Source organism: Protopterus annectens, chromosome 9.part0 (genome assembly GCF_019279795.1).
Source record: "Protopterus annectens isolate FY-2018-M chromosome 9.part0, PAN1.0, whole genome shotgun sequence".
In the NCBI taxonomy this organism is placed as follows: Eukaryota; Metazoa; Chordata; order Ceratodontiformes; family Protopteridae; genus Protopterus; species Protopterus annectens.
In genome coordinates this window covers 336,673,753-336,687,939 of record NC_056743.1, presented here as the reverse complement: position 1 = coordinate 336,687,939, position 14,187 = coordinate 336,673,753, and the positions used below count along the sequence as shown (strand labels likewise).

Sequence of the window (14,187 nt, the reverse complement as noted above, 5' to 3'; positions counted from 1 at the left end):
TCCATTTGTTCTAGCAGAAAACGGTTTATGGTGATGGACTGGATTTTGACCCTGAACTTTTCACTCCTTTGTCTTTTGGATACTGGACAATTAACGGACTCTGACATTTCCCAGATCTCCCATGTCTGGGGTGGTGCCTCTACCTGGTCAAAGGGGCTGGACATTCACTCCAGAATTTTGGTATTTTACGACCAGTCGAACGTGCAAATCCGGTATGTGGTTCACATCATTCCTGGGCGGTTGTTGCTCTTGGATGTAAAGGTACAACAGCAGTTTTTTCGGATCGTTGTTATCTACGCTTTCACTGACCTTGACTAATAGACTAGGATGTTCCGGATGTTGTCCCCATTTTTAATGGTGAACTTTCCATTGTTGGTGCTTGGTGATTACAACTCCCATCTGAAGGAAGGGCCTGCCATTCTGAGAAGGGATGTACAGGTATGCTACAAAATTATGTCTGGAGCCTCCTTGAGGATGGCTCCCTCCCCCCGCTACACCTATCTTTGGGGAGATTTTCTGACGACTTTAGATTTTTGTTGGAACTCGCCACATCTGACTTGTCAGAATATGGACTCTGTACTGGTTTGTTTTTCTGACCATGTGGCCCTTACATATTCATTTGGTAGGAAGGAGAGAATGACTCCAGGCCGTGGGCTATATCGAATGGCTCCAGCTTTGCTCAAACTGGACCTTTGAAAATGCTACATGGATGAATTGTGGCAGGACCATGGTACATTATTGGATAGTTATCCCTCGTTGCATGAATGGTGGATGGCTTTCAAGGTGAAGGCGCAGTCTCGCTATAAGTGTTTTGCACACAGATACCATGTAAGTCTTAAAAGACGGACATCTCAAGCATATAGAGACTATGTTACATGTTCATGTGATGATGATCAGGTTGCTTTGTCACATTTGAAGGAATTGTTTATGTTGGCTATGCGGAGGGTTACATGTTAGTTGCAGAATTTGGCACATTCCTTGACGGGGAAGGCGGAACACTGCCTCCCATACATTGGTAAGAGGAGAGTGAGGTGTCAGGCCCATATGCTTTCTTTGAGGGATAACAGGGACATTTAGATAATACTAACAGGGTATGCTAGACATTGTCCATGATTACTTAGCAGAACAGTACCAAGGGAAAGGGTTTACCCCTCTGCACTGGCCCTTGCCCCCCATGGCGTCAGCGCTCAAGGCAGAATTGGATGCAGACATTCAGCTGGCTGAATTGCAAGAAGCTTTGCAAGTCTTGGCCAAAAGGGACACGGCCCCGGGACCTGATGGGATCCCCTATGCCTTTTATGTTTTATTGCCGCCAGATTGCCTCTGCCGGCTGCTGCATGTATTTAATGATTGGCTAAGATGTGGCTTTATGGATAGCAAGGCTTTACATACCACGATATATTTTATTTTCAAAAAGGGAGACCGCGCCTCTTTGACCAATTGGCGCCCGATAGCACTCTGCAACACCGACTACAAGATCCTCACAAAGGTGTTGCCATTGAGGTTGTGGAGAGTGTTGCCACATATTGTGGAAGTGGGTGTCTACGGCATTCCGGGATGCCCAATTTTTGAGTTGCTACATGTAAAGCAAATCACGGGTTATGTTCGGACAAATGCCTCAGCCCTTCTGGTCACGGCGGACATCCAGAAGGCGTTTGATAATGTTTCTCATTCCGCTTTGGCAGATATTTTGACGATGTATGGTTGTGATGTGAGATTCAAAAAATGTATCCTGTCGCTTCACGCTCATTCCACACTGACACCGGTCATTAATGGCTGGCTTGGTGGCTCTGTTGTAATGGGTAATGGCATACGACAGGGTTGTCCCCTTAGCCCCTTTCTCCTGGTATTGGTGGTGAGTGCGGTACTTTGCCAATTTCGGAGAAGCCTTCTCCTGGCACCACATTCTTACATTTGCATGGGAGTAGCAACTCCGCGCATTTTCTCTTATGCGGACGATATATATGTGGCTGAGGACATGTCAGTCTTCCAGTGTCAGTTTCAAAATGTCTTGATACCCTTATTTCCACGGGTAGACCTATCCTTGAATATGGCAAAATCCGCAAGTTATACCATGCGGTCCGCAGGCCCGCCCTCCCAGCAATCTCTAAAGTTCAACTCGGTGGGTGTTACCATTCTAGGGGTGCCCTTTGGGTCCACCACATATGTCACGGACGGATGTCAAAAAGTGTTACGTAATGCTCTAGCCCGCACTAAGTTTTGGGCGACATTCCAACTGACATATGTTAAACGGGTATATTTATTGACCACTTTTTTTATCGGCAGGTTGTTGCACATTTTTATGGTATACTTTTTTCCAGTTTCATGGACAGCGAGTACACTAAAGCAGATATTCACCTTCTTTTGGAGCTCAGGGTTGAACCCCATAAAGAGAGGTGTTTTGTATTCTCCTGGCCACCAGGGTGGATTAGATATGCAGCATCCATTCATTTTTTTGCACTGTTTATATTTGCACTTTGTGTGGGCACATTTGATGAATAGACGTGATTCTTTACTTGGGGCATTGACTTATGCTGCAAACTTCTTGTTTTGGCAAAAACTGATGCAAGGGAAAAGGACGAGGGGCATCGAAGGCCAGGAATTACACGACCTGCAGATTGTCGTGATGAGATATAAGATTGCATCTCTTCCCATCACCTTGCCACACAAGGGGTGGTATGCCTCCATCATGGACACTTATGTCAGACGAAATGGATATGATGGCTATACTGCATTTCAATTTCATGGCTTAAGACAGAGACAGCTGAGATACAAGAATATTCCGCAGTGGTCAGACCTTCTTTGGAGGGCGTCATTGGATAAGTTACCGGTATGTGCCTCCTTACCCTTTAGAGCTATGGAGGACAAACTCTGCCCCAGAAGGGGTTGTTTGGGGGAGGAGGACTCATCACATGCTCTTTTGACATGTTCCCGGGCTGTAGCCTTTTGGGCACAGGTTCGGCGATGTTTCAGGGTTCCATGTTTGTTTACCGGTTACGATGGGGAAACTCCTGCACGGGGATTATGGTTGTTATTGGGATGCCGTTATAGAGGAGATGGATTTTTTCTTGGTCTCCTCCTTATATGTGTTATGGTATGCCAGGTGTAAGGAGAACAAGACGCACGACACTTATCCTCTTGCCATTATGATTCAAAAATTAAAGTTTTGGTTGCGACGACGACATGCTTTCTCACATCTGATAGTAGGCTAATTTGTAGGGCTAGTGCTGACATTTCAGCACCAATAGTTTGTCTGTTATTGTATTTTAATCTTTCTTTGCTTTTGTCTAAACCAATATCATACTTTCTGTAATCTTTACTGTTGATGTGGTTTTTTGATTGTCTTCTTTGTATGACTTTGTAATGTGTTTGACGTTCAATAAAAATGGATTATACACTCTCTATGCATTTCAAGCATGTTTTTGCATAGAGAAAAAATACCCCCTGAAAAGTAGTTTTTCTCCAAGAGGGAAAAATCTAGGAGGCTGAAACTCCGCAGATGTGTAGGGTACTATCCACCCTACAAAGGGGTAAGGCAATCCTGGTTCTGGCTTAACTGCCAGTTTCAGTATGACCGTTTATTGTTTTTAGCTTTCTCTATGCATTTCAAGCATGTTTTTGCATAGAGAAACAATACCCCTGAAAAGTAGTTTTTCTCCAAGAGGGAAAAAGCTAGGAGGCTGAAACTCTGCAGGTGTGTAGGGTACTATCCACCCTACAAAGGGGTACTACAATCCTGGTTCTGGTGTAACTGCCCATTTCAGTATGACCATTTATTGTTTTTGCTTTCTCTGTGCATTTCAAGATTGTTTTTGCATGGAGAAAAAATAGCCCTAAAAAATAGTTTTTCTCCAAGAGGGAAAACGCTAGGAGGCTGAAACTCTGCAGGTGTGTAGGGTACTATCCACCCTACAAAGGGGTAAGGCAATCCTGGTTCTGGCTTAACAGCCAGTTTCAGTATGACCTCCCTTCCCTCAGTGGAGGGAGTGGGGTCTCAGCAGACACTGCAGCAGCTACAGGATTGCTCTGGTAACCAGAATGTGAATGTTTGTATTGATTCTGTTGGGAAGGACTCTGATGTTAAAATACTTGATAGTTTTTCTATTGCTGATGTGGCTAATAAGGATTCTACAGTTTTGAATAAGGATGATTTGAAAACTACTCAAACAGCAGCGCATTTTGCATGGGGAGAGGAGCTGGCTGAAGGTCCGCTTCCTGCTGATTCCTTGGCAGCTTCTGTCTTGTTTGGTAAGTCGAATTTTGAGAATTTTACTCAGAAATTGGGAAAGGCTGTACTTAAGAGAACTTATACTGACTTGGAAGGGATGGATTCTGCGTGAAACTCCAGTTTTGAATCGGCTACTAAAATACCGGCGTTTGTAAACAAAGAAATTCCCGCCAAAATTTTTTTTAAATCTATGACATCGGGAGAAGGTAAACAAATGTTTAAAACTGCTAACACTGAAATTTCATATGCTGCAGCTGCTACACCTTTAGTTAATGAGGTTTCTGCCTCAAATATGAGTGCAGGCAGTAAGAGGTTTGTGCAGAAGCCCTCAGTTTGTATCAAAACTGTCACGGGCTCAGCTTTTTCTTTGTAACAGTTTAGAGAAAATATTTTTCCTGCTGCTGGTTTAAAAGCCTATAGATCTGGCAGGTGTTATTCCGTGGCCAGCAGAGGGTGCTGTGGACTTGTTTTTTGAGTCTCAAGTTACCGCAGTGTCATTTTATTCTAAGTACTCTGCAAATAGAACAGTTTCTCCGTGGTCAGATTATGATATATCCCAGCTTAATGCTCAACTGTGGAAAAAGATTAAATTGCAATTCGAGACTATTTATATGAATACGGCAATGGTGAAATTGTATTTGATGAGGTATTGTGCAGAAGTGCATAATATTGCCTGATTTGCCTGGTGTTTGGGATGGGGGGTGGGAGGCATGGGTCACCATGGATGTTATTGATTCTGGGATAAGGCATTTGCCTGGTGTACGTTTCATTGGAGGTCATAGGGGCACTGTTCAGTATGCTGGGCAACCGAGATTTTGTTTTTTTTGTGGGGATTTCACCCATTTGATCTCGGTCTGCCCAACTAAGAGGAGTACCAGATGTGGGTCACTTGACCACTTTACCCGTTCATGTCAGAATAAGTGTCCTCATTGTGACGGGGAGCATCATTGGTCGGTGTGCCTTTTGGTATCCATTCCTCCGGAGGAAGTTCCAGCATTGGATACTGCTGCTGTGAAGGATCCACGGGCCTCAAATGAGGACGTGGGTGGCTTTGTTACTATGGATCGGGCTGCACAGCCAGTGATTCATGATGTTTCTTCCATTGTGTCTGGGCATCAGCAGGTTTATCATACCTCGCAGTTGGCTGGTCCCTCTTCCACAGTAGCTCCTATGGCTCTTCAGCCTGGTTCCCAGGTGACCCCTCCTCCTGTCTCCTATTCTGTTGTGTCTCCAGGCACTTCAGTGGTGGATGCTGTTCCTCCTGCTGACTTGATGGATGCAGAAATGGATGTTTCTCCTCCACATTTGGCATCTGTGGATGGTGGCGTTGTTTTGGACGGTGGTTCCAGTGCGCTAGCTGTTCCTATGGATGTTGTTTCTGGGTGTTGGAATGCTTCATCTACTGTATCCAGAGGTCGGTCAGCTTCAAAAGGGAGATTGGGAAAGCAGAAAGATCTTCCTTTGCACACGGACAATGGCTAATTTACTAATTATTTTCTGTAACATTAATTTCATGTTGTCCATTCATAAGCGGCTTCATTTGGCGGACTGGGTTACTTCTTTGTCTGAGGATCTCATTTGTCTTTTAGACACTGGTTGCCTGACCGATGAGGATCAGGGACAGTGGTCAGATATGTGGAAAGATGGCATTGTTTGGTCGAAGGGGCTAGACAGACATTCCGGGATAGTGGTTTTGTACAGGAATTCCAACATTGAGGTGAAGGACGTTCTTCATCTCATGCCTGGTCGGTTACTTTGCCTGGACATAATGTTTCATACAGTGTATTATAGGGTGTTTTTTCTTTACGCTTATACAGATTATGGGGACAGATGTAAATTGTTTAAGTTTATGCTTCCTTTTTTGTTAGTAGATTACTCAGTTTTGGTGGTAGGGGATTTCAATGCACATTTATTGGAAGGGGTACATAGTCCACATTATGATGTTCGTCTCTGTTATGATGTTATGGCCAAGGCGTCCCTCATGCTAGGTTTTTCTCCTGCATATACATATAGGCATGGGGATACCACTAGTGTGATATATTTTTGTTGGCACTCTAGAGACATTGTGTTCCGACTTCACTTTTCACTTGATTCCCTTCACTGATCATGTGCTCCTTACTTATTCCTTTGGCGATGCTCCTACATTGTGCAAAGGGAGGGGCTATGATGCACTAAATCCGGTTTACCTGTCGGGTCCAGACTGGCGTAGTGTCTGGCTGGAACTATGGGAAGATCATACATCTTTGGCTGACATGTACGATACGGTTTCTGATTGGTGGGAGGATTTTAAGGTGAAGTTAGTTCGCAGGTATAAATGGTTTGTAAATCATTATTGTACTGCTCTCAAAAGTGCTACAAGACTCGCTTATAACACCTATCAACAGGTGGCTAGGTCTGATGTCAATTCTGCCTTAGCCTTACGCCGATTATATGACTTGAATATTGAACGGGTCAAGGTTAGATTGTTTAATTTGGCACATTTTCTTAAAGGCACGGGTGGGGAGTTTCTTCCTTATGTTGGTAAATGTCAGTTGCATAAGTCTACTTTTATGTCTTGTTTAAAGACTGCTGATAGTGTTTTATGTAACTCTCAAGCCTCCATTATGCAGGTAGTCATGGCTCATCTTTTCTCATTATATGGGGGGAAACACGTTGGTCCAGGGGGATGGCATTTGCCTAAAATGCCTCCCGCTATGAGGGCTTCCTTAGATAAGCCTATTGTTCTTACTGAGGTGCAAGATGCCATTAGAGTTTTGGGTAAGAAGCAATCTGTGCCAGGCCTTGATGGTCTTCCCTACTTGTTTTATTCTCAATTGCAGGATGTTCAGTTGCGGTTTTTGGTCTCTTTGTTTAATGCCTGGTTGGATCATGGTTTTTTGAACGCTTCTTTTCTTCATGTTGCTATTAAATTTTTATGGAAAAAGTCAGATAGGTCTCTTCTTAAAAACTGGAGGCCTATCTCCTTATGCAATACGGATTATAAATTATTTATGAAAATATTGCAGACCCGCTTGGCATCCCATATGTCTTACCTGCTTGATCCGGAGGTATTTGGCGTGCCTGGATGGCCCATTTAGTCTTTATTGATGATGTTCAAATCTTTTTTTTCTTTACCCTCCCTTTTTCCTGGTGGGGTTTTATCCTGTGATATAAGGCAAGTGTTTGATCAGGTTTCTCATGCAGTTATGTCGTCTATTTTTCAGGCGTATGGGTTTGGGAAACGTTTTGTCCATGTTCTTTCTACTATTTTCTCTGAGACTGTTTTGTTTCCTTTGGTTAATGGGCATATTGGGGTTCCCATTGCTATGAAAAATGGTATTAGACAGGGGTGCCCCATTAGTAGTTTCGTTTTGGCTTTAGTGGTAGGGGCAGTTATTTACTCATTTAGACATACAGTTCTTTTGTCTCCTTATTCTTTTCCTTGTTTTGGGGTTAGTTTGCCTCGCGTTGTTTCATATGCAGATGACATTTCCTTTTTCGTGGATACACCCACTCAGCTTCAGTCTTTGTTTTTGGATTGTTTTTTGCCTTTGTTGACTGGAGTGGGTTGGGAATTAAATTTTGAGAAATCTTGTTTTTTTTACTTTTAGGTCGAATTTAGGGGATTTTTACTGTGGCTTTAGGGTTGCTACGGTGGGTGTTACTATTTTAGGTGTCCCGTTTGGTAGTCCAGAGTTTGTTGAGCAGTCATGCAAAGCAATAGTTTCTAAGGCTTTAGTGGCTTTGCAATTTTGGAGGTCCTTTTCATTGTCCTTTAGGAAGAAGGCTTTACTTGTGAATTCCATTTTTTTGCCTAAATTGCTTCATGTTTTTTCAGTATATTTTTTCCCCTAACCTGGTCTGCTTGGCTTTTACGTTGGTACTTTACCTTTTTTTGGAAATCAGGATTGAATCCTGTTTGTCGTGGTACGGTGTATGCCCCTGTTGAACAAGGGGGTTGTGCCTTGAAGAATCCAGTCATGTTTTTGCATCTTCTTTTTTTGCACTGTGTTTTCTCTCAGTTACACTCCAATTGTTTTTCTGTTGTTGCGGCTTTATTGACCAATATGCATTCTGGTTTTTGAAACAAATTGTTGATTGGCAGGAGGCCAGTTTTATTTCTTTCCCCTGAATGTAGGCAGATTAGGTTGTTGGTATTGAAATATAAATTGAATACTTTAGCTGCTTCATTGTCTTTTCATGATTGGTATGTTTCAGTGATGCAGCAATATGTTTGGGTTAATGGCTATGAGCAGTTGACGCATTTTCAATTTCAGGGGCTATCGGCTAGATGCAGATTTTTGAAGATTGCCCCCCCACTGGCATGACTTCTTGTGGCGCCTTTCGTTGGACAGGTTGCCAGTTGGGAGATATGTTCATGCTACGGACAATGCTTCCACATTATGTTTTATGGGTTGTGGGACATGTGAAGATACTCTTCATGTCTTTTTCCTGCAGAAGGCTGCATGGCTTTTGGCCTCTCTTGCGCACCAGGTTCCAGATTCCTTTTTTCCATTATCTCGGAACAAGTGCCTTTATGGTGATTATGGTTGTCCTTGGACTTCTGCTATTCGCAGAGCGGACTTTGTTTTATGTTCGACCTTGTATTTATTATGGACTGCTCGATGTAAGGCTTTACATTCCCGTTTTGTTATTCCTGTTCAATTACTTGCATTTTTGAGTGGCTGGTTACAAAAGTGGGGTTATGCTGGGATATTTCGTTGATCATTTCTTTTTGTTCTATGGTGGTTTTGTATTTCATTTTGTGGTTATGCCTTCAATAAAACATACGGATGTGTCTATGCATTTCAAGCATGTTTTTGCATAGAGAAAAAATACCCCAGAAAAGTATTTTCTCTCCAAGAGGGAAAATGCTAGGAGGCTGAAACTCTGCAGGTGTGTAGGGTACTATCCACCCTACAAGGGGGTAAGGCAATCCTGGTTCTGGCTTAACTGCCAGTTTCAGTATGACCGTTTATTATTAGCTTTCCCTATGCATTTCAAAATGGAGGACGCTCATTTGCGTGCTGCTGAAGATTCAGCTTTTGTTTTGCAGAATACCTCTGATTCAAGGGCCGGTGAAGTGGCAGGAGCAGTGGATTATCGATGGGAAGTGGCCAGGAACCCGAGGGACCTGTTTCCAGGTGGAGTCGTGAAGATAAGGACCTTATAATGTCTTCTATTTTTACCTGGGCGGAAGAAATGGAGCAGGCAGACGCCAGGGACCTCCAGTTAGGTGTATCCGATTTGGGCTCCATGGCAGGTGGATTGAAATTTGAGGAACGACCGCTGATTTTGCAACCAGGTACAGAAGGCTGTGGAGGTCACATACGGGCCAGAATTTCTGCTGGAATGGTTGAGGAGTCGAATCCAGTGAGGGGAGTCGCGAGGGCCCGAAAGCCAGGGTGGAGGCCGACGCCAGACGAGGGAAGGAACGGCAATGGTCGGAGGCGTTGCAGAAGGCAGTGGACGACAGTGGGAAGGGTCCCAGGCTCGCGACGGATGACCAGATGCTGCGACAGGTGAAGGAGGCCAGGGGCAGTGGGGAAAAGTCAATGCCCAAGCGGGGCAGGGCCAGCAAGGGCCGGTAAGGGCAGAGGGAGTGTTGCAGGCCACCATGGGCCACCAGGTGACAAAGGGGGATGCCATTACCTTCGCGAGGACCACCAGGGATGTTACAAGATACAGGGAGGCCCCGGAGGGGGCCGATAGGCCTGCGGGAGGACCCGCCAGGCAGCACAAGGAGGATCTACCCCTTCAGGGGGCAGGAGTTACAGGTGGACTACCGGGGGCTCTGCATATGCCCCGAGGGGCAGGATTGCTTTCGACAGGGGAGGGGGTCTGGCAGACTGACTCCAGCACCGGGCAGACAATTCTGAAGGTCACGGACAGGAGCGGGCAGGAGGCCACCCCTGCTGAGGGCTCTCAACAACAGGATGTTCCCCGACACTCCGTGGAGGGGCAGGGGGTGGTTCATGGACCTTCTATGACTGGCATTTCAACCCCAGGGCCGGGGTTGGGAGAGGGGATGCCACTCTCCAGTTCCGCCTCTTTGGGTTCCGAGGATACGGAGGAGCTCTTTAATCGCCTGAGGAAGAAGAGGGTTGGCCACCTTGGCCTGGGACCGGACGAGACCACCATGCGGAGATTGATGGCTGACTCCCACTCTGGGTGGTCACAGGAATTGTTTGCAGAACTGCAGGTGGAGGAGGAGAGGTGCATCAGGGAATAGTATCCTGCCTGGAGCTCCTCTGATGGCTCCGAGTCGGCTCCACCGGCTATCTCCAAGATGGACGTGTCTGTGCCTACGGCCACTTCCAGATGGGGGACGACCCCAGAAACGGGAATGGAGGAGTCTCCCTCTTTATTACAGGTGGGGGAGCGACCTGCAACAGCTCCGCCTGTGCCACAGGTTCCAGTTATGACCAGGAAGGTGCCACCGCCGCTAGGAGGCAGTCGAGCGGCAGCTTTGAAGCGTGGAGGAGAGGAGGAGTCCATAGCTGCAGCAGATGACAGCAGACTGGCCAAGCAGCAGAAGGTAGCGAGGAGTCCACCAGTGACGGATGTGGAATACATGGACAGGCCAGCCAGTCCGGAGCCAGGAGTTGGGGCAGAGTCACCGACACGGACCTACGCTGGGGTTGCTGCAACACCGGAGGTGGGGGAGGTTCTTCCACCACCCTCACGAGCCCGGGTCATCCACAAGCCATCCATCAAGGTACAAACTGTCACAGGTCGATCCACCTCCAGGATGGAAATTTGGAAGTCGTTGTTGGTGCCGCTGCGGATTCCTCTGACCTCCTTGTGTGTGATTACTCATTGGGGGAAGGAATCGCACACAGAAATCATTTTCAAGGCACAATCCATGGCATTAAAGTTCCAATCTGCCTTTCTGGCGAAAGGAGATGACCCGGTATTTACGGAATTTACCATTACCAAGTTAAATATCCAGTTCAGGTGGCGCATCACCATACATTTCAGGTCCGTTTATGTGGATGCCATCAGGATAGAACGGTTCCTGAGCCATTATGTTGAAAAGATCTGGTCGGTGGAGAAGTCCCGGGACCCCAATGCTGGTGGGGTCTGGGATACGGGCTGGATAGTATGGGCCGATTTCCGTTTGGCTGATACCGGGCCCCAACATATACCGGGGGTGTGTTTCATCATGGGACAGAGAGGAGTGTTGCGGTATGCGGGTCAGCCCCGCACTTATTTTTGTGGCGCCTTCCACCACTTGGTGACTGACCGTCCCACCCAGAGATGTTTTAGGTGTGGCCTGCGAGACCACTTCACCAGAAAGTGCCCCACAAGTTGTGTCCTCTGCTCCGGTAAACATCATTGGAAGGCCTGTGATAATGTTTTCTCCCCGGTGAACATGGTGGACACCCCCAGACAACCGGAACCAGTGGCCCCTCCGGTAGGGGTGCCTGAAGCCCCGGCTGATGGCTTGGCTCAGAGGGTGGTTGCTCCTGAGCCCCCCCCCTCTTGTACAACATGTTGAGGCCCAGGAAGTGGCGGAGGATCCTGCGGTTCCTGCTGGACAGCGGCTGCCCGGGGGATGTCCTGCGGCAGATGTGGCTCTTTCCAAGGAGGCTCCAACCTCATAGGTGGACATGGCCCCCCCAGTCGAGGAAGAGGATCGTTGTCGAGTACCATCTACGCCCTTGCCGGAGGAGGCAGAGGTGGCTCTGTTGCCAGTGCCACCAGACGATGGGAACACCGCAAACTGTTTGGAGGAGGCTGTTGGGCCGGGTGATGTTTGGACTCGGGTCTCATGCCATGAGAAACCTCCCAAAGGAAAGGGGACTAAAAAGACTCGTCAGGTGGCGAGGAAGCCTGGCTCTGAACCCCCACCTGATGACCATGGATGGTGATGGCCTTCTTTGGTGTCGGATTTCCTTGGTGGCGTCTGCTCACACTCTTTATGGACACATCTCCTTGAACTTTGGACACAGACTCTCTCCTTATGTGACTATTTGTTACTTGTGGGGCTGGTGGGCCATATATGTTTTAATGTTGCATTTGTTCTATTCTGCTAATTTGCATTGGGGTCTCTGGCACTTCCGAATGGTGCTGCGGATGTTACATTACTTAGCTGGACTACCTTTTACAGCTCCTGGACATTTGATGTGGACATATAGCAGTTGGGGTTAGGCCCCTTCTGCATTGTTTTGTAATATTGTTTGTAGAGTAAACCTTTTTCCTTTGTATTTACTTAGTATAATGTGATGGCTGTAATGTAATTTCTTTGGTTTGATGTTTCAATAAAAATGGATTACACACTCTATGCATTTCAAGCATGTTTTTGCATAGAGAATAATTACCCCTGAAAAGTAGTTTTTCTCCAAGAGGGAAAAAGCTAGGAGACTGAAACTCTGCAGGTGTTTAGGGTACTATCCACCCTACAAAAAGGTAAGGCAATCCTGGTTCTGACTTTACTGCCAGTTTCAGTATGACCGTTTATTATTTTTAGCTTTCTCTATGTAATTCAACCATGTTTTTGCATAGAGAAAAATACCCCTGAAAAGTATATTTTCTCCAAGAGGGAAAAAGCTAGGAGGCTGAAACTCTGCAGGTGTGTAGGGTACTATCCACCCTACAAAGGGGTAAGGCAATCCTGGTTCTGGCTTAACTGCCAGTTTCAGTATGACCGTTTATTGTTATTAGCTTTCTCTATGCATTTCAAGCATGTTTTTGCATAGAGAAAAAATACCCCTGAAAAGTAGTTTTTCTCCAAGAGGGAAAAAGCTAGGAGGCTGAAACTCTGCAGGTGTGTAGGGTACTATCCACCCTACAAAGGTGTAAGGCAATCCTGGTTCTGGCTTAACTGCCAGTTTCAGTATGACCGTTTATTGTTTTTAGCTTTCTCTATGCATTTCAAGCATGTTTTTGCATAGAGAAAAAATACCCCTGAAAAGTCGTTTTTCTCCAAGAGGGAAAAAGCTAGGAGGCTGAAACTGTGCAGGTGTGTAGGGTACTAGCCACCCTACAAAGGGGTAAGGCAATCCTGGTTCTGGCTTAACTGCCAGTTTCAGTATGACCGCTTATTGTTTTTAGCTTTCTCTATGCATTTCAAGCATGTTTTTGCAGAGAGAACAAATACCCCTGAAAAGTAGTTTTTCTCCAAGAGGGAAAAGGCAAAGGAGGCTGAAACTCTGCAGGTGTGTAGGGTACTATCCACCCTACAAAGGGGTAAGGCAATCCTGGTTCTGGCTTAACTGCCAGTTTCAGTATGACCGTTTATTGTTTTTAGCTTTCTCTATGCATTTCAAGCATGTTTTTGCATAGAGAAAAAATACCCCTGAAAAGTATATTTTCTCCAAGAGGGAAAAAGCTAGGAGGCTGAAACTCTGCAGGTGTGTAGGGTACTATCCACCCTACAAAGGGGTAAGGCAATCCTGGTTCTGGCTTAACTGCCAGTTTCAGTATGACCGTTTATTGTTTTTAGCTTTCTCTATGCATTTCAAGCATGTTTTTGCATAGAGAAAAAATACCCCTGAAAAGTAGTTTTTCTCCAAGAGGGAAAAAGCTAGCAGGCTGAAACTCAGCAGGTGTGTAGGGTACTACCCACCCTACAAAGGGGTAAGGCAATCCTGGTTCTGGCTTAACTGCCAGTTTCAGTATGACCATTTATTGTTTTTAGCTTTCTCTATGCATTTCAAAGATGGAGGACGTTTTTTTTCGTTCTGCTGATGCAGCTGATGATTCAGATTGAGATTTGGTGGATCTAAGTGAAGAAAACGATACAGGGATGTCAGATGCAGTTGTGGGAAGCTCTAAGGAGGGTCTGTGGCTTGGCACAGGGATGCTGAAGAGTTCAAGAGATCTTTTAATACACTCAGTGTTTGACTGGGCTGAGGAAGTTGAAATGCACGGCTTAGGCAGCTTGGAGTTTGATCAGCCCGAGTTAGGGCTCCATATGAGCGGATCCAGCTCAGAGGGAAGGTCGGTGGTAAAAGAAGATGGCCAGAACAATGAGA

General features: G+C 45.9%; 2 long non-coding RNA genes across 2 annotated transcripts in view; both read right to left on the bottom strand.

Annotated features, from left to right (window-relative positions):
* The window catches only part of LOC122811223, an 829,556-nt gene that overhangs the window by 131,363 nt on the left and 684,006 nt on the right, over positions 1-14,187 (bottom strand). The window lies entirely within an intron of this gene.
* Positions 3,851-13,679, bottom strand: LOC122811224. The gene is made up of 2 exons (XR_006366227.1): positions 13,640-13,679; positions 3,851-3,964 (listed from the first exon to the last, which is right to left on the bottom strand). It is a non-coding gene; the product is annotated as an uncharacterized LOC122811224 (long non-coding RNA).